Source organism: Mus musculus, chromosome 7 (genome assembly GCF_000001635.26).
Source record: "Mus musculus strain C57BL/6J chromosome 7, GRCm38.p6 C57BL/6J".
Lineage (NCBI taxonomy): Eukaryota > Metazoa > Chordata > Mammalia > Rodentia > Muridae > Mus > Mus musculus.
This window is the reverse complement of record NC_000073.6, coordinates 53,756,614-53,778,595: the sequence shown is the minus strand read 5'-3', so window position 1 is coordinate 53,778,595 and position 21,982 is coordinate 53,756,614. Positions and strand designations below refer to the sequence as shown.

Genomic DNA, 21,982 nt, shown 5'->3' with positions numbered 1-21,982 from the left:
AATTCCACAGAATAACAACAGAAAAATAAAATGAAGTGAATTCAATTTAAAGTTACGTACTGATTGTCCAGCATGGGCCACAGCCATCCCTTAAGTGCATGAGAATGGCTTCGTTGAAATTTGAACTTACCATTGTCTCTATAACTGGCTTTAAAGTAATTAATCTCATCCCTGTGCACATCCACTTCCCTACCTATAATTTGTGGCAACATCAGGAACCACCTCAAAGGATAACAATGAGTAGTGACTTGACTGAGCAAAATTAGTGAATAACTTATTTTATCTTTTGCCCAGAAAGAGAAAATGAATACTGCAGTTAACGGATAATTAGAAATAAAACTAGGTAGCACTTGCCAATTAACTCAGCAAGTTCCTGCAGAAAATATGCTTCTTTCGCATGACTAAGAATCACTTGTGTCTGTGAGAGAATTAGATCTTGCTCACTACGGTAAACAGCATGTGTGCCTGATATCAAGGCCAAATGTCTTATGTCAAGACAATATTAGTACGTGGTTCGGCCACATATGCACATCTTGGGTACTGTAGTCTTGCTATTACACAGGCTGTGGTGATGCAGCTTGTCAAACCGGCCCTCTTCAGTGATTCCCAGTGATTTTAAATCACCTTTGCACTAATTTAGTGGTGTGTCACTGAGAATCCATGTAAATTATTTCAGAGTATTTAATATATCTTACGTTTTTTATTCTTTAGAGAACAGCACATGAGCCGGAGAATATGTTTCATGCAACTTGACTGATGAAAGCCCCTGGGTGTGAGATAACCTACTCACTAAATAATACATTTATACATAATAAACAGTGTGACGTTTTTGCCACAGACTATCAATGTCCCCTGATTGAGATAAAATTCTCTCTTTTAATTAATGTCAGTGAGCTCAAAGAGTTTTAAGCTCTGTTTCCTCCAAGACTGAAGTGATTTTTAGCCTTTTGTATTCACTGGAGGCTTCACTTTGAGATGGTAATCCACTGCCCTCTCCCCAGAGAACTGACCTGATATGCCTAATACAAGAGCTTCAATCCGACTCTTTCAGATTTACCCCAGGAGATGCTCATTCTTCCAAAGGGAAGGCTATAGTTTGAGAAACACTCCTCAGATCACATATAAATTTTCTAAAAAGGAAAGATAAAATTGCCTAGAAATTCTTAGATTCCCAATGAAAGCTTCAAAGTTTTCTGACCTCAAACTATCATATTTATTTGATTTAGTTTAAGAATATTTTAATATTCTTCTTCTTCTCATATCATGAGAACAACTAGTATCAGCATTCTTATTAAGAGTATATAGGACTCTTAAATGTGAATAAGTTTTATGCCTATATATATATATATATATATATATATATATATACATACACACACACACACACACACACACACACACACACACATGATTGTCCATTGTGTGCATGCCCGGTCCTATTGAGACCAGGTAAAAGTGTTAGGTACCCTGAGAGTGGAGTTACAAGTAGTTGCAAGCTGCCATATCGATTTTGGGAATTGAACCTCAGTTTTCTGGGAGAGCATCAAGTGCTCTTAACCATTGAGGTATCTCTCTAGCTCCAACTTGTAGGTTATTAGAATATGTTATCCCTTATTTTTTGTTTTGTGTGTTTTATGGGGATATTTGTTTCTAAAAATAGCATAGGAATTTTATTGATAGAGTCATTGTCAGAACAAGAGACAGAGATCAGAGTACTCTCCATCCGACCAAAGATGAGCATATATTTAAATTCACTCAAAGTCTAAATTTCCCTAGCTACATAGCATACTTAGTGTAAACATTGCAAAACCACAAGGGATAATTCATAGCAAGTAAGTACTTGCACTTGCAATACTTCCAATGGCTTGTTTCATCTTCAGGCATGCTGGTTGGATGTGTAGCCCACCGCTGAAATAAAGATTGCTGCAGAACATTAACATGCAAGGATTCAATATATTTCTACAACTTTCCAAACTGTAGTATCAGGAAAAGAACATCCCCACTTTTCTTGTGAACTTATTTGTCAGATGAACTCACATCTCTGTCTGTGGAATAAAAAGAAAAGCTAGACTCTCAATAATAGCTGGATCAGCAAGAAAGTATTTCGAGCATGAGAATGAGGAAGTTGTACATTTTTAAGGCAGAAAGGACTTTCCTTAGTTGTGAACTTTTCTTTTGATTGAAACTTCTCTTTCCCATGCACCTATCACTGTAAAAGCTTTTCTGTGCAAGGCTCCTACCTTCTCTGACACACCAGGTTATTGATAACACTCAGACTGTGTCTTACACTTAGGAAATAGTAAGAATAGTCCAATTTATATATATATATATAAATTCAGGAAAATACATTCAAATAGGCATTAAAAGAGAAAGCAAGGAGAGCACAGGGGTCCGCCCGGCCCGAGAGGTTTCTGCCTCAGCCTCGGGAGGGAGCCACCTTGGTTCCGGGACTCCACGGAGGGCAGGCTGCACGGGTGAGGGTGTGGAATACAGAGGCCAGCAGTTTCTGGGGCAGGCGAGAGCCACAGAGCTTCTGAGGCAGCGCCATCTTTGGCTCCAGACAACCAGCCACCTTCCTGGCCAAAGCAACACACCTTCTGGGAAAGATCCTGTTTTGGGCCTTCATCTTCTGCCAGGAGGAGGTCCAAACACCAGATAACTGTGTACCTTCCCTGAAAGAGAAGAGCTTGCCTGCAGAGACTGCTCTGACCACTGAAACTCAGAGGAGAGAGCTAGTCTACCACGTCTGCTGATAGAGGGTAACAAAATCACCAGAGGAACAATCTCTAAACAAAGACAACTATAACAACTAATTCCAGAGATTGCCAGATGGCAAAAGGTAAAAGTAAGAATCCTACTAACAGAAACGAGGACCACTCACCATCATCAGAACCCAGAACGCCCACTTTGCCCAGTCCAGGGCACCCTATCACACCTGAAAAGGTAGACCTGAATTTAAAAGCATATCTCATGATGATGGTAGAGGACATAAAGAAGGAATTTAATAACTCACTTAAAGAAATACAGGAGAACACTGCTAAGGAGTTACAAGTCCTTAAAGAAAAACAGGAAAACACAACCAAACAGGTAGAAGTCCTTATAGAAAAACAGAAAAAAACATCCAAACAGGTGAAGGAAATGAACAAAACCATACTAGACCTATAAAGGGAAGTAGACACAATAAAGAAAACCCAAAGTGAGGCAACGCTGGAGATCGAAACCCTAGGAAAAAAATCTGGAACCATAGATGCCAGCATCAGCAACAGAATACAAGAGATGGAAGAGAGAATCTCAGGTGCAGAAGATTCCATAGAGAACATTGGCAAAACAATCAAAGAAAATGGAAAATGCAAAAAGATCCTAACTCAAAACATCCAGGAAATCCAGGACACAATGAGAAGACCAAACCTACTGATAATAGGAGTGGATGAGAATGAAGATTTTCAACTCAAAGGACCAGCAAACATCTTCAACAAAATTATTGAAGAAAACTTCCCAAATCTAAAGAAAGAGATGCCCATGAAAATACAAGAAGCCTACAGAACTCCAAATAGACTGGACCAGAAAAGAAATTCCTCCTGACACATAATAATCAGAACATCAAATGCACTAAATAAAGAGAGAATACTAAAAGCAGTAAGGGAAAAAGGTCAAGTAACATACAAAGGCAAGCCTATCAGAATTACACCAGATTTTTCACCAGAGACTATGAAAGCCAGAAGAGCCTGGACAGATGTTATACAGACACTAAGAGAACACAAATTCCAGCCCAGGCTACTATACCCAGCCAAACTCTCAATTACCATAGATGGAGAAACCAAAGTATTCCACGACAAAACCAAATTCACACATTATCTCTCCACGAATCCTGCCCTTCAAAGGATAATAACAGAAAAAAACCAATACAAGAACGGGAACAAAAAGAAGGTAATCCCTCAACAAACCTAAAAGAAGACAGCCACAAGAACAGAATGCCAACTTTAACAACAAAAATAACAGGAAGCAACAATTACTTCTCCTTAATATCTCTTAATATCAATGGTCTCAACTCCCCAATAAAAAGACATAGACTAACAAACTGGCTACACAAACAAGACCCAACATTTTGCTGCTTACAGGAAACTCATCTCAGAGAAAAAGATAGACACTACCTCAGAATGAAGGGCTGGAAAACAATTTTCCAAACAAATGGTATGAAGAAACAAGCTGGAGTAGCCATCCTAATATCTGATAAGATTGACTTCCAACCAAAAGTCATCAAAAAAGACAAGGAGGGACACTTCATTCTCATCAAAGGTAAAATCGTCCAAGAGGAACTCTCAATTCTGAATATCTATGCTCCAAATACTAGGGCAGCCACATTCATTAAAGTAACTTTAGTAAAGCTCAAAGCACACATTGTACCTCATACAATAATGGTGGGAGTCTTCAACACACCACTTTCACCAATGGACAGATCATGGAAACAGAAACTAAACAGGGACAAAGTGAAACTAACAGAAGTGATGAAATAAATGGACTTAACAGATATCTACAGAACATTTTATCCTAAAACAAAAGGATATACCTTCTTCTCAGCACCTCATGGTACCTTCTCTAAAATTGACCACATAATTGGTCACAAAACAAGCCTCAACATATACAAAAATATTAAAATTGTCCCATGCATCCTATCAGATCACCATGGACTAAGGCTGATCTTCAATAACAAAATAAATTATAGAAATCCAACATTCACGTGGAAACTGAACAACACTCTTCTCAATGATACCTTGGTCAAGGAAGGAATAAAGAAAGAAATTAAGGACTTTTTAGAGTTTAATGAAAATGAAGCCACAACATACCCAAACTTATGGGACACAATGAAAGCATTCCTAAGAGGAAAACTCATAGCTCTGCGTGGCTCCAAAAATAAACTAGAGAGAGCACACATTAGCAGCTTGAAAACGCACCTAAAAGGTCTAGAAGAAAAGGAAGCAAATTCACCCAAGAGGAGTAGACGGCAGGAAATAATCAAACTCAGGGGTGAAATCAACCAAGTGGAAACAAGAAGAACTATTCAAAGAATCAACCAATCAAGGAGCTGGTTCTTTGAGAAAATCAACAAGATAGATAAACCCTTAGCCAGACTCACTAGAGGGCACAGGGAAAGCATCCTAATTAACAAAATCAGAAATGAAAAGGGAGACATAACAACAGATCCTGAAGAAATCTAAAACACCTTCAGATCCTTCTACAAAAGGCTATACTCAACAAAACTGGAAAACCTGGATGAAATGGACAAGTTTCTAGACAGATACCAGGTACCAAAGCTAAATCAAGATCAGGTTAATGATCTCAACAGTCCTATATCCCCTAAAGAAATAGAAGCAGTCATTAATAGTCTCCCAGGCAAAAAAAGCCCAGGACCAGACGGGCTTAGTTCAGAGTTCTATCAGACCTTCAAAGAAGACCTAATTCTAGTTCTGCACAAACTATTCCACAAAATAGAAACAGAAGGTACTCTACCCAACTCATTCTATGAAGCCACAATTACTCTGATACCTAAACCACAAAAAGACCCAACAAAGTTAGAGAACTTCAGACCAATTTCCCTTATGAATATCGATGCAAAAATTCTCAATAAAGTTCTTGCTAACCAAATCCACGAACACATCAAAACAGTCATCCATCCTGACCAAGTAGGTTTCATCCCAGGGATGCAGGGATTGTTCAACATACGGAAATCCATCAATGGAATCCAGTATATAAACAAACTCAAAGACAAAAACTACACGATCATCTCCTTAGATGCTGAGAAAGCATTTGACAAAATCCAACACCCATTCATGATAAAAGGAATTCAAGGACCATACCTAAACATGATAAAAGCAATCTACAGCAAACCAGTAGCCAGCATCAAAGTAAATGGTGAGAAGCTGGAAGCAATCCCACTAAAATCAGGGACTAGACAAGGCTGTCCACTCTCGCCCTACCTATTCACCATTGTACTTGAAGTCCTAGCCAGAGCAATTAGACAACAAAAGGAGATCAAGGGGATACAAATTGGAAAGGAAGAAGTCAAAATATCACTTTTTGCAGATGATATGATAGTATATATAAGTGACCCTAAAAATTCCACCAGAGAACTCCTAAGACTGATAAACAGCTTCAATGAAGTAGCTGGATATAAAATTAACTCAAACAAGTCAATGGCCTTTCTGTACACAAAGGATAAACAGGCTGAGAAAGAAATTAGGGAAACAACACACTTCTCAATAGTCACAAATAATATAAAATATCTTGGCGTGACTCTAACTAAGGAAGTGAAAGATCTGTATGATAAGAACTTCAAGTCTCTAAAGAAAGAAATTAAAGAAGATCTCAGAAGATGGAAAGATCTCCCATGCTCATGGATTGGCAGGATCAACATTGTAAAAATGACTATCTTGCCAAAAGCAATCTACAGATTCAATGCAATCCCCATCAAAATTCCAACTTAATCCTTCAACGAATTAGAAAGGGCATTGGGCAGATTCATCTGGAATAACAAAAACCCGAGGATAGCAAAAACTCTTCTCAAGGATAAAAGAAACTCTGGTGGAATCACCATGCTGGACCTAAAACTACAGAGCAATTGTGATCAAAACTGCATGGTACTGGTATAGTGACAGACAAGTAGACCATGCTGGACCTAAAACTACAGAGCAATTGTGATCAAAACTGCATGGTACTGGTATAGTGACAGACAAGTAGACCAATGGAACAGAATTGAAGACCCAGAGATGAATCGACACACCTATGGTCACCTGATCTTTGACAAGGGAGCTAAAACCATCCAGTGGAAAAAAGACAGCATTTTCAACAAATGGTGCTGACACAACTGGCGGTTATCATGTAGAAGAATGCGAATTGATCCATTTCTATCTCCTTGTACTAAGGTCAAATCTAAGTGGATTAAGGAACTCCACATAAAACCAGAGACACTGAAACTTATAGAGGAGAAAGTAGGGAAAAGCCTCGAAGATATGGGTACAGGGGAAAAATTCCTGAATAGAACAGCAATGGCTTGTGTTGTAAGATCAAGAATCGATAAATGAGACCTCATAAAATTGCAAAGCTTCTGCAAAGCAAAAGACACTGTCAATAAGACAAAAAGGCCACCAACAGATTGGGAAAGGATCTTTACCTATCCCAAATCAGATAGGGGACTAATATCCAGTATATATAAAGAACTCAAGAAGGTGGACTCAAGAAAATCAAATAACCCCATTAAAAAATGGGGCTCAGAGCTGAACAAAGAATTCTCACCTGAGGAATACCGAATGGCAGTGAAGCGCCTGAAAAAATGTTCAACATCCTTAATCATCAGGGAAATGTAAATAAAACAACACTGAGATTCCACTTCACTCCAGTCAGAATGGCTAAGATCAAAAACTCAGGTGACAGTAGATGCTGGCGAGGATATGGAGAAAGGGGAACACTCCTCCATTGTTGGTGGGATTGCAAGCTTGTACAACCACTCTGGAAATCAGTCTGGCAGTTCCTCAGAAAATTGGACATAGTACTACCGGAGGATCCAGCAATACCTCTCCTGGGCATATATCCAGAAGATGTCCCAACCGGTAAGAAGAACACATGCTCCACTATGTTCATAGCAGCCTTATTTATAATAGCCAGAAGCTGGAAAGTACCCAGATGCCCCTCAACAGAGGAATGGATACAGAAAATGTGGTACATTTACACAATGGAATACTACTCAGCTATTAAAAAAATAAATTTATGAAATTCCTAGGCAAATGGATGGACCTGGAGGGCATCATCCTGAGTGAGGTAACCCAATCACAAAGGAACTCACTCAATATGTACTCACTGATAAGTGGATATTAGCCCAGAATCTTAGGGTACCCAAGATATAAGATACAACTTGCTAAACGCATGAAATTCAAGAAGAAGGAAGACCAAAGTGTGGACACTTTACCCTTTCTTAGAAATGGGAACAAAACACCCATGGAAGGAGTTACAGAGACAAAATTTGGAGCTGTGACGAAAGGATGGACCATCTAGTGATTGCCATATGCAGGGATCCATCCCATTATCAGCTTCCAAATGCTGATACCATTGCATACACTAGCAAGATTTTGCTGAAAGGACCCAGATATAGTTCTCTTTTTTGAGACTATGCCGGGGCCTAGCAAACACAGAAGTGGATGATCACAGTCAGCTATTGGATGGGTCACACGGCTCTCAATGGAGGAGCTAGAGAAATTACCCATGGAGCTAAAGGGAACTGCAACCCTATAGGTGGAACAACAATATGAACTAACCAGTACCTGGGAGCTCTTGTCTTTAGCTGCATATGCATCAAAAGATGGCCTAGTCGGCCAGCACTGCAAAGAGAGGCACATTGGACTTGCAAACTTTATATGCCCCAGTACAGGGGAACGCCAGGGCCAAAAAGGGGGAGTGGGTGGGTAGGGGTTTGGGGGGGTGGGTATGGGGGACCTTTGGGATAGCATTGAAAATGTAAATGAGGAAAATACCTAATAATAAAAAAAAAGAATAAAAAAAATAAGTAAGCCTTTTAAAAGTGCCTATCAAAGTTAAAAAAAAAATGAGGAAGCAAATAAATGTAAGAAAATTCAGAAAAAAAAGCAATCAAAGAGGGGAAGGATATGAATAAAACTGTCTGAGACCTGAAAAAGGAAATAGAAGCAATAAAGAAAACCCAAACTGAGGAAATCCTGGAGAAGGAAAATCTAGGAAAGAGTACATTCTACAGACATAAGCATCATCAATGGATACAAGATATAGAAATTAAAATCTCAGGCATAGAAGATACAATAGAAGAAATTGACATATCTGATAAAGAAAACTATGAATCTGGAGAATCTGGGATAGCATGAAAAGACCTAACCCAAGAATAATAGGAATAGAAGAAGGTAAAGAGTCACATATCCAAAGACCAGAAGATTTTTTTTAATAAAATCATAGAAGAAAACTTTCCCAACATTAGAGATGCTTATAAATATAAAAGAAGTTTACAAAAGACCAGTTAAATGAAACAAAAAAGAAAATCCTCCTGCCACATAATAATCAAATCAAAAAACCTTAGGAAAAGAAAGGATATTCAAAGTGGCAAAGAAAAAAAAAAAAGGTGAAATAACATATAAAGGCAGTGTCATCAGAATTACACTGAATTTCTCAACCGAGACTCTAAAAGTAAGAAGATATTTTGCAGACCCTGAAAGACTGCATATGTCAGCCCAGACTACTATACCCAGAAAAAAATTTCAATCACCATGCATGGAGAAACCAAGATATTCATGACAAAACCAAAATCAAACAATACCTCTTCAATAACCCAGCCCAACAGAGGATACTTGAGTGAAAACTCTAATCCATGGAGGCTAACTATACAAAAGAAAATGAAGGAAATAAATAATTTTTACCATTAAAATAATTATAAGAGAAATGAACAGTCATGCACATGTACACACACCACACACACACACACACACAAACACACACACACACACACACACACAGAGCCACCCCTAACATAAAAATAACAGGAAGTAACAAACATTGGTCATTAATATCTGTCAACAACACAGGACTAAATTCAAAAATATTTTTAAAAGATTCATCTTTTTAAAGTAAAAAGACACAGGCTACTAAAATAAATGTGTAAACAGAATCCATCATTCTGCTGTAACAAGAAACACATTTCACCAACAAAGATAGTGATTATCTCAGTATAAAGGTATGGAAAAAGGTTTTCAAAGTGAATAGAGCCAAGAAGCAACATGCAGTAGTTATTCTAATATGTAATAAAATAGGCTTTCAACTGAAAGTAGTCAAAAGACACAGGAAAGGACATTTAACACTCATCAAAGGAAAAAAATCTACCAAGAGGACATCTCAATTCTAGACACTCATGCCACAAATTCAAGGGCATCTCATTTTGTAAAAGAAACATTACTAACTCTTAAATCACATAGCAAAACTACACATTAAGAGTGGGAGATTTAAGCACCCCACTTTCACTTATGAACAAGTCTATATGAACAATGAAACTATGTATGTATGATTCAAATGGATGTAACATATCTATAGTATATTTGCCCAAAACAAAAGAATATACTTCCTTCTCAGCACTTAATGTAATCTCCAAAACTGACTATATAATCAGCCACAATGCAAGACTCAACAGATACAAGAAGATTGAAACTGCCCCTTGCATCTTATCATATAACCATGGATTAAATCTACACTTCAACCACAACAGAAGCCTACTTATTTATGGAAAATAAACAACTCTGTATTTGATGACCACCTATTCAGGGAATGTTGGGGCCTGGAAGCCACAGGAATCTTGTCCCTGGGGCATTATCTAACACTCTTTTGCTTTTTCCACTGTCTTGTTTCCATTGTTGCCACACCCACTCCAGTGGAAGCTGCCTGACAAGCCCAAAAGCTTGGTCACAGTCCTGAGGCAAAAGTTTCACAGAAACTAGTCTCCTGGAGCCTTGGCATCCCATAGCACAAATGCTCCAAACTTCTCCTGGCATCAGTCAGTGGATGGTTTTGTGTGCTTTCTTTCAATATTGTTTTATTATACGTGCCTCCAAGGAATGATTTGACAAATAGCTAAGTTAGATTAAACTTTGCTTCCTGGCCTTTCACCAATGTCCCGATGTCATAGACAGTTGTTTTGCTGACCCCGAGCTTGGAATTTCATAAGAATATTACTCATTCAGACGAAATGCCTCCAGTGTGGATAGTAAGAAAACAGGCATTGCAGTTTGCAAGATAGGAGCTAGAAATCTCAGGGCTAGTTCAACAAAGTATACTTTGAATTTTCATTACAGACATGAATGGCAGCCTACATTAAATAATAGTAGAAAGAAGGTGAATTGTGCCTTAAGGAGGAACTAGAGTATTGTATTATTCCTGAAAGGATTAGTAGTAGGGAATTTCCCTGGTGCATGTTTTTCACTAGGCCCAGAGGAATAGCATAATTAGGTATTTACTAAGGGACCCTTGGTGGTGGGTTAAACAGTAGACTAAAATTGCACCCAGGCGGCGAATTAGCTTTTTCACCTGGCTCCTGTGGATAGCTGATTTTAGATAGGGCTGATCTTATTTCACTTGTAAACACTGCCTGGTTCCTGTTAACTTTTATGTATGCATTTTCTGTTTTGTGTAAAGATCTATGCATCTTGATGTACCTTGGCTGATGTATCACCTAACTTCCTTGTTTTTCTTCTGTATTATAAGTCTCATGCTCGATTTGAGAAATTACATTCAGATACAACACTCTTTCTGGTGTTTGTGTCTGTTTGTCATCCCACAGACTCCTTGTCCACCTTGAGTACTGGAACCCTGATTTCCCACAGGTTGAGGCACCAACTGAGTCCAGTCCATGGCATATTGTAATTGATTCAGGACATTTTATAATGAGGGCATTCCTTTCCTTTTACAATAAGGGCGCTCCTTTCGGTACCTTTTTACAATGGGGACATTCCTTTGATGTTAATGTGTTACCTAGCACCACAGGTTTGTCCTGTGTACCTGAGTAAATTCCGTTTGTGGTTTTCAGCTTTAAAAAGCCCCTATTTCCCCTGAATAAACGAGGCTTGAACAGAATTTTTGTCTTCCCTCCTTCCTTCTCGTTTTCTGATCCCCAAATTTGTCATTGTAGCTTCCTTCCTTTGAGAACCCTGTTGTTTAAGTCCTGCACGTCAGGGCAAGGGAAGAAATAAAAAAGGAAATTAAAGACTTTTTAGAATACAATGAATGATGGAACGCCATACCCAATCTTATGGGACACTATGAAAACAGTTCTAAGAGAAAAGTTCATAGCACTAAATGCATTCATAAAGTAATTGGACAGTTCTAATACTAATGGATTAAAAGTAAACCTTTGAGCTCTAGAAAAAAAATGAAGCAAATTCACCCAAGGTAGTAGAAAATAATCAAACTTAGGTCTGAAATCAATCTATTAGAAACAAAAAGAATAATACAAAGAATCAACATAACCAAGAACTGGTATTTTGAAAAATTCAGTAAGATAGACAAAGCCTTAGCCAACCTAACTAAAGGCAGAGAGATCTAAATTACAAAATCAGAAATCAAAAAGGAGACACAACAACGGACACTGAGGTAATTCCAAGAATCATTAGGTTACTTCAAAAGCCTGCACTCCACAAAGCTGGAAAATCTAAATGCAATGGATGATTTTCTAGGTAGATACTAATTACCAAAGCTAAATCAGTATCATGTAAAGTATCTGAGTAGCCCTATAATCACTAAGAAAATACAAGCAACCATTAAAAGTCTCAAAAAAAAAAAAAAAAAAAAAGTCCTGGGCCAGACAGTTTTAGCACAGAATTCTACCAGACTTTCAAAGAAAAGGTAATACCAATACTCCCCATACAAGTGCAAAAATTAAAATCTTTATAAGTAAAATTAAAAAAAAAAAACTCATGATAGTTAAAACATACTGTACTAGAAAAGAACTTCTGGAGATATCACCATCTCTGATCTCTAGCTGTCTTACAGAGCAATAGTAATAAAATTGCATAACATTAGTATAGAAATGGACAAGTTGATCAATGGTATTGAATCAAAGTCCTGGAAATAAACGCACACACCTAGAGAAAATTGATTTTTGACAAAGAAGCCAAAAACCATACAATAGAAAAGGGAGAGCATCTTCAAGAAATGATGCTAGTCTACTGGATATTTATATAAAGAAGAATGTAAATAGATCAATACTTATAACCCTGCACAATACTCAACTTCACATGGAAAAAAAAAAACAAAAACAAAAAACCTTCAACATAAAACCAGATATGCTAAATCAAGTAGGACAAAAATTGGGGAATAGTCTTGATCTCATCGGTACAGGAAACAACTTACTGAACAGTTCACAGATGACTCAGGAACTAAGGTCAAACATTAATTAATGTTACCTCATGAAACTTAAATACTCCAGTAAGTCAAAGGATACCATCATTAGCACAAAACAACAGCCTACAAATGGGGAAAAGGTTTTCACCAACCCTACATCTGACAGAATGCTAATATCACATATATAGAAAGAATTCAAGAAGTCAGACACCAACAACCCAAATAACCCAAATAAAAATGGGCTACAAAAATAGCGAATTCTCATTAGAGGAATATCTAATGGCCAAGAAGCACTTTAAGTAATGTCCAAAGTCCTTAGTCATAAGGAAAATGCAAATCAAAATGACTCTGAGATTCCATGCTACACACTTTGGAATGGCTTTGATCAAAACTCAAGGAACAGCACATGCTGGTGAGGTTATACAGCAAGGGGAACACTTCTCCATTGTTGGTGGATGTACAAACTGGTACAGCCAACCTGGAAATTAATTTGGTGAATTTTCAGAAAACTATTATACTCTTGGGCATATACCCCAAAATGCTCCACCATCACCCAAAGAAACTTGCTCAACTATGTTTATAGCAGCTTTATTCTTAGTTGCCAGAAACTGGAAAAACCCAGATGTCCCTCAACTGAAGAATGGATAAAGAAAGGGTACTTCATTTACATAATGCAATTAGTATTCAGCCATCAAAGACAAGGGCATCATGAATTTTGAACGCAAATGGATGCAACTAGAAAATATTTTCCTGAATGAGGTAACGAAAAGGAAATGCATGTTATGTACTCACTAATAAGTAGGTATTAGCCATAAAGTACAGCACAACAATGTCGTAATCAACAGACATAAAGAAAGGAAATATCAATGAGGGCTTTATGGAAGATGGTTGAATCTTTCTCAGAAGTAGAAACAGATATCAGAAGTGGATGGAGGGAGGGAACTGGATGGGAGAATGGATGAAGAAGAATGTTGAGTGGTGGTGGTAGTGTTATCAGATGTATGGAGAACAGGGAAATTGGCAGAAAGGGTAGGGGCCAATCTCTGGGCCTGCCAGAGACCTGAGAATGGGGAAGGCCCTAAAGGTTTTATGGGGTCCTTTCTAGCTGAGACACCTAGCATGTGGTGGTATGGATCTTGAAGTGGCCACTTCCTGTAACCAGGCAGGACTTCCAATGGAGAGATAAGGACAGCTACCCACCCATAAAGCATTTTGACTCAAAAAATGTGTCCTTCCTACATATGTGCAGAGACAAAGATGAAGGTAATGCTAACTAATGACTGTCCCAAATTGAGACCAGTCCTATAGGAAAGAACCAATATATGACACTATTGATAATACTCTGTCAGGTCTGCAGACAGGAACCTAGCATAGCTGTCCTCTGAGCGGCTCTGCCCAGCACCCCAGGGAAAAAGATGAAGCAAAACTTTCAAACATTGAATGGAGTTTGGGGAGTTTTATGGAATAGTTCGGGGACCTGGAGGACAGGGACTTCACAGGAAGACCAACAGAGTCAAATAACCTGGTCCTTTGAGGCTCCCAGAGACGGAATCAACCCGAAATAGTAAGCACAGACTAAACCTAGGCCTGCTGCACATATGTAGCAGGTGAGCATATTGGTTTTCATGTGAGAGCCCCCAACAAGAGTGGGATCTCTCCCTGAAGTTTTTGCTTGCCTGCCTGTGGATCCCGTTCCTGTAAATGGGCCACCTTGTCTGGCCTCAATGGGAGAGACTGTGCCTAGTTCTACAGTGACTTGATATGCAGAGATTCGGGGAGTGGTGGTCTGAGGTGCAGGGCAGTGTTAGGGGGTTAATGAAGGGAGTTGGGTGTAGCATGTAGAGGTGGAATCCCCTTTCTCAAAGGAGATGGGGAGGCAGGACTTGTGTAAAGGGGTACTGGGAAAAGAGGGGGGCTGATATTGTGATGAAGAGTGAATAAACAAACAAACAAACAAAAATATTCTCACCCTCATCTTGACTGGAGGAAAAACAGTCTCCATAGGAGGCCTGAAGAAAACCTGCATTAATGTTACTGGCATGTTATTTATTTGGACTACAGAGGCCTTGTCTGGCAGTACATCAAGCCCTTATATGACTTTCTAAACAAGAGATGTACAACTGAATAGAAAGTCAATGTAGCAGACCAAGTGCTCATAATCGTCAAATATTTGATTATAAGTATTGATGAGAATAGAGTCCAGTGATTTGTTTTATGAGAGCTCTAATATTCAGTCTGCCAAAGAGATAGGTGTATTTCACATTTCTATACAAGCCCTGCACTGTTTCTTCCTCTTGTTTAGAATATTAACATAGACTATAATTTTGTCATTTGGGTTGTATGACTCTAGAATTCTGTAGTCAAATTGATAAATCTATTTATTTATTTTAAATTTTAACAAACTTGCTAAGTTTTTGTTATTGTATTCAATTACTACATATTACTTGCTTGAGGTGTTCTGCCAAATACACCAGATTTATAACCTTAGCTAACTTGTCTTAGCATTTACTGAGAGACAGGGTATAGGTTCATTCTACACTCTGAAATACACTTAAACATCTTTTAAATAATCTCGATGTTATGGAGATGAATTTAACCCTTGAGGAATAATTGTGTAAACGTCTAGGGTGCACATTTGTATGAACTAGTTCCCATAAATGTATCACAATGACAGAACAAATATTGCTTCCCATTAGAGCATAAGAGCCTACATGAGCAACTTGAGGCATGCCCTTTTAGTCATCTATGTGCAGCAGTAAGAAAACATTAAAAAATCTCCTAATAACAGTTTTGGGCCCGCTCTCATTTCTAAAATTAACAGCACAGAGTGAGGGAGGAATGGGCTTTCCTCCCTGGTGTATTTCCCTTTGCTTATACCCAGCTGTATCAGGATTGCACAGAGTTGGAGAAATCCAATTAATATGACTTTATATTTCACTGTAAGTAGGATCCTCTGAATACATTGCAGGAACCAGTCGTTCCTATGATCCCTCATAACAAAAGAGATTTGTTGTTGATCAGGGTGACACGATACAGGGAACCTCTTAGGAAGTTCTGGGATTTGTCCTACTTTTCCTTTGTTGCCTTAAAGAAATCTCACTTATTCTGTTTTCTCTCTTGTAAAAGGTGGAGCTTTGAACAAGAACAGAGTTTTTATTCACAGCTTGTCTCCCATCAGTATACTCTTTAAAGTACACTTGAAGGCATTAAAACACTCTAAAGCAACAGGGAAGAAGTCAGACATAATGGCAGTGCCAATGCAGAAGATGTTGAATAGTTGTTTGACCTTCTGTTTGTGTCTGAATGGAGTACTTTACTCTCAATAATTCTGTGTCCTCTACTCATGGGACAAATCTCATATAAGGGTGTTATTGTTGTTGTTGTTTGTTTCTTTTTTTTTCCCCAATGTTTCCTTTTCTCTGATACAGACTTAACAAGGTCTCTACTTTGTATTTCCTCTTGTTCACAAATCACTTCCTGTTCAATGGTCAGTTCACTTGATACGTGCCACTGGCAACAAACATTCAAACAGTCTAGAGATTTATAGGCCTAACAATGATAATTTAGAGACAGACAGAGGAAGAAACAGGATCAGGACTGAGGAAAGTCATATTTAAAAAGGGAGGCCAGTTTCCGTCTGCTCCCGAAGCTGATCCTGTGCCACAACACTCCATAGCTAAATACCATCAGGAGAGGGCTGGTCTCCTAGGAGTGCTGACAAGCCTGTGAGCACAAGTAAGACTACCACTTCTTCTTAGAGGATCCCATCTGGAGCCCTCGGGACACAGGAACTGAGTAGGAACCTGGGATAGAATCCTTCCTGTTTGCATCATCACCCTGGGCTGATCCTGTGCCACTTTCTCCATACCCAAATTCCTCCTGGAGAGAACTGGTCTCCAGGAGTATTGCCACACAGAACCGCAGTAGGAAAAAGCCACAGTCAGAGAAGACAGCAAAGCCAGCTAATACCAGTGATAAACATTTGGCAAGAGGTAAGGGCTAGAAGATAAACAACAGAAACTAAGGCTACTTTGCATCATCAGAACCCAATTCTTCCACCATAGTGAACCCTGGATACCCCATCACATCAGAAAAGCAAGACTCTGATTTAAAATCACATCTCAACATGATGACAGAGGATTTTAAAAAGGACATAAATAACTCCCTTAAAGAAATACAGAAGAACACAGGTAAACAGGTAGAAGCCCTTAAAGGGGGAAACACACACACACACACACACACACACACACACACACACACACAGCCTTAAAGAATTATAGGAAAACACAACCAAACATGTGAAGGAATTGAACAAAAACATCCGGGACCTAAAAATGGAAGTAGAAACAATAAAGAAATCACAAAGGGAAACAACACTGGAGACAGGAAACATAGAAAGGAGATCAGGAGTCATAGACATAAGCATCACCAATATAATACAAGTGATAGAAGTGAGAATCTCAGGTGCAAAATATACCTTAGAAAATATTGACACAACAGTCAAAGAAAATGCAATATGCAAAAAGCTCCTAACCCCAAACATCCAGGAAATCCAGAACACAATGAGAAGACCAAACCTAAGGATAATAGGTACAGAAAAGAGTGAAGAATTCCAACCTACAGGGCCAGTAAATAGTTTAAACAAAATTAGAGAAGAAAACTTCCCTAACCTAAAGAAAGAGATGACCATAAACATACAAGAAGCCTAGAAAACTCCAAATAGATTGGAACAGAAAAGAAATTCCTCCTGTCACATGATAGTCAAAACACCAAATGCACAAAACAAAGAATATTAAAAGCAGTAAGGTCAAAAAACATATAAAGGCAGATCTATCAGAATTACACCAGACTTCTTACCAGGGACTATGAAAGCTAGAAGATCCTAGACAGACGTTATACAGACCCTTAGAGAACACAAAGCCCAACCCAGGCTACTATACCCAGCAAAACTCTCAATTTCCATAGATGGAAAAAACAAGATATTCAAGGACAAAAGCAAACTTACACAATATCTTTCTGCAAATACAGCCCTACAAAGAATAATAGACGGAAAACACCAACACAAGGGAAAATACTCCCTAGAAAAAAGCAAGAAAGTAATCTTTCAACATATCCAAAAGAAGATAGCCACACAAACATAAAAATAACTTCAAAAATAACAGAAAGCAACAATCACTATTCCTTTATATCTCTTAACATAGATGGACTCAATCACCCAATAAAATGACATAGACTAACATACTCAATATCCAAACAGGATCCAGCACTTTGTACATACAGGTCAAAGACAGTCAGTACCTCAGAGTAAAGGGCTGGAAAGCTATTCTCCAAGTGAGTAGTCCCAAGAAACAAGCTGGAGTATCCATTCTAATATCAAACAAAATCAACTTTCAACCAAAAGTTATCAAAAAAGGATAACTTCATACTCATCAAAGGAAAAATCTACCAAGATGAACTCTCAATTCTTATCATCTATGTTACATATGCAAGGATACCTACATTCATAAAAGAATCTTTGCTAAAGCTCCAAACACACATTGCATCTTACACAATAATAGTAGGGAATGTCAACACCTGATTCTTATCAATGGACAGATCATGGAAACACAAACCAAACAGAGACACATTGAAACTAACAGAAGTTATAGACCAAATGGATTTAACAGATATCTATAGTTTTTTTTTTATTCTATAACAAATGGATAGATTTTCTTCTCAGCACCTCATGGTACCTTCTCTACTGACCATATAATAGGTCACAAACAGGCCTGAACAGATACAAAAAGAGTGAAATTATCCTATGCATCCTATCAGATCACCATGGACTAAGGCAGGTCTTCAATAGCAACAAAAACAACAGAAAGAAAGCTCACATACACATGGCAGCTGAACAATGCCCTACACAATGACAATTTGTTCAAAGAAGAACTAAAGAAAGAAATTAAAGACTTTTTAAAATTTACTGAAAATGAAGGCACAACATACCCAAACTTATGGGACACAATGAAAGCAGTGCTAAGAGGAAAAATCAGCTCTGAGTGCCTCCAAAAAGAAACTGGAAAGAGCATACACTAGCAATTTGACAGTACAACTGAAATCTCTAGGACAAAAAGAAGCAAATATACCCAGGAAGAGTAGAAGGCAAGAAGTAATCAAACTCTGGGCTGAAATCAACCAAGTAGAACCAAAAAGAACTATACAAAGAATAAACAAAACTATGAGCTGATTCTTTGAGAAATTCAACAAGGTAGTTTGGTCTTCTTGTGGGACTCCTAAGAGTGGGAGCAAGAACAGCCTTTGTCTTTATTGCTGGCTTTTGATACCCTTTCCCCTTACTTGGTTGTCTCATCTAGCCTTAATAGGAAAGAATGTGCCTAATCTTTACTGCAATTTAATGTGCCATGGCTGATTGATATCTACAGGAGTATGAGTATGGTGACTGGTGTCAACTTCAGTGCATTCTTTAGAAATGTCCTGTCTTCAGAGGAGTGCACAAGTAATTATTAGAGCAAAAGGTGAGAGTGAATGACAAGGACCCAAAGACAAGCTTTGTTAGTCTGTGAGTGCTTAGAAAGGTATTCAAGACCTCATTACTTAGAAAATAAAGTTATTACTTTATGGAGCTAAATGAAATAGTTTCTGCATGAAAAGTTAGGTTATGCAGGCCTGAAAGAAGCAGGTACTACCAATAGAAACATAATTTCACTATCTTATTTTTAAGAGCTTGTAAGCCCGTTTCATCTGTTTTGAATCTTCTACACTTGATCTTAGCCAAAAGGCCGAGAAGCGATTGTTTTGAATCTTCTACTGTTGTGTATCACTCACTCCTCAATTTTTGGTGAGTTATACAATCCAATACGGTCTTGATTCTCGTGGATTTGAAAGAACCCCAAACCTGGGGGTTATTTTATTTCATGGAAGTTAAAGGAAAGGGGTTGCTGCCAGTCGGGTGCTCAAGGCATACAGAAAAAAAATTCAGTCCCAGGCACTGAAACAGGCCACCCTTGTGCTGTGCTTGTGGGAGAAGAAAGTAAACCCATCACCAACTCTGGAACTGGATCCCCAGCAGTAGTCACAAAGCACTTCTCAGTCATCCTGTTTGAAATCTCCACTAAAAACAGGTCCTCTGTACTGGGTTGAAATTCTCATCTGTGGCCAGTGATGGAGCACAGTGCCCGATTGTTCCCAACTAGGTTTTCCCTGCATTAGTACTGTCATGTAACTATTTTTCCATTAATTAATTTATTCATTTTATATCCTGATCAAAGCCCCCTTTCCTTTCCGCACCCCGCCCCCCATTCAACCCCTCCCACCTGCCCGGGGTACCAACACACCCTGCCACCACAAGTCCCTGCAGAACTAGGCACATACATCTTCTCACAGAGGCCAAAAGCCTTCGGGAAACACAGCCAAAGGAAATCACCTACCACGAAGCCCACTCAGTACCTCAGTCAGTCCACCACAGGAGTTAGGAAACTCAGGGCCTCTTATGAAGGAGCTAGAGAAAGTACCCAAGGAACTAAAGGGGTTTGCAACCCTATAGGAGGAACAACAGTATGAACTAACCACTACCCCCCAGAGCTGTGTCTCTAGTTGCATATGTAGCAGAGGATGGCCTAGTCAGCCATCAATGGGAGGAGAGGCCCTCGGTCTTGTGAAGACCATATGCTCCAGGACAGGGGAATGCCAGGGCCAAGAAGCAGGAATGGGTGGGTTGGGGAGCAGTGGGGGGAGGGTATAGGGGGCTTTGGGGATAGCATTTGAAATGTAAATGAAGAAAATATCTAATAAAAAAAAGAGAGAGAAAAAAAAACGTAACACCCTTTGCTTTCTTCAGCTTGCTTTCTTTGGCTCGATGGGGGCTTGAAATCTAACTACTAGGAGAGGTCTAATGTAAGCATACTCTTTGGGGAAATTTCCTTCTCTCCCTACTTGCTCTTTACTTAGTACTGCTTCAGCTTGTTCATTGTTCCTCACTGCAGGGGTGCAGGGCAGATGGGGGGAGGGGTTTCTTCCTTTTCCTCTAAGGTGAAGCTGTAGGTCCCTGAAGGAGGCAATTCTGTGACTTTCTCCAACGGATCCTGGGAACTATAGAAGGCCTCTGCACTCTGCAAAGATTCTGAAACATAATCACACAGCAAGAATCTTGCTTAAATTAGAGGTGTCTCTCACATGGCCAGCGGAGTCTCATGCTTGGAACATCAGCGTTCAACCGCCCCCACTCAGCGCCCCGGCCCCCGAAGTTTTATGAAGCAAGAACCAGAGCGCAGGTATCATCAGGGTGCTGTCACCCAGGAGACACTCAGGGATAGTCTAGCACTGTGCACTGGGCCATAATGGCTTGCCTGCTGCAGATAGAGTGTAGCACAGCTCATGCAGACCAGAAGCTGGTTGCCCAGATGAGGTTAGGAAATCTCTCAGGGAAGTCTCAGATAAACTCTCTATTCTGCTATGTCCAGGTTTTCCTCTCTTCTGCTCTTTGCCCCTGACAGTTGCAGCTGGATGCGGGAGTTCATAAACCTTCAAAGGTCATTTTCCTGTTGTGAAACTTCTCAGCAAGACCACAGAGACATTTGTCATTAACTAAATGGTAGGGGAACGGGACAGAGGACCCTATTTGGGAATTTTAATCAGAAAAAGGAAATAACATAACGTTAATGCAGTCTACCATTTTGCAAAACCTTTTCCAAAAGAAACATTGACTTTACTTACAGAGATTTGAAACTTCAATTCACATCCTGCTCTGTCTGAGTGTGTGTGTGTGTGTGTGTGTGTGTGTGTGTGTGTGTGTGTGTGTTTTATGAGAAAGTGTACATGGTATTCCTGTCAAGATTCAATGTACTAAAGTAGACATTTCAGTTTCCCTGCCATACATGTGAAGGAAATAAAGACCACCAGTATCTAGACTAGATTTTTCTTTCCTAACCAAAAAACAAGCTATCCTATATCCTAAGACAACCTTGCTGCTGCCATCAGCACCACACCAAAAGTGGGTCTACACTAAAGAACCAGTCACATGAAAGACCCATAGGACAAAGGTCAGCAGGTGCTATTCCAACTGTTCAGTTGAGGGTTCCTGTTCTGC

The 21,982-nt window shown here is 39.1% G+C and overlaps 1 pseudogene; it reads right to left on the bottom strand.

Moving 5' to 3' along the window:
• Window positions 1–19,529: 19,529 nt before the first annotated feature.
• Gm51512 lies at window positions 19,530–19,688 on the bottom strand (annotated as a pseudogene).
• Window positions 19,689–21,982: the final 2,294 nt, after the last annotated feature.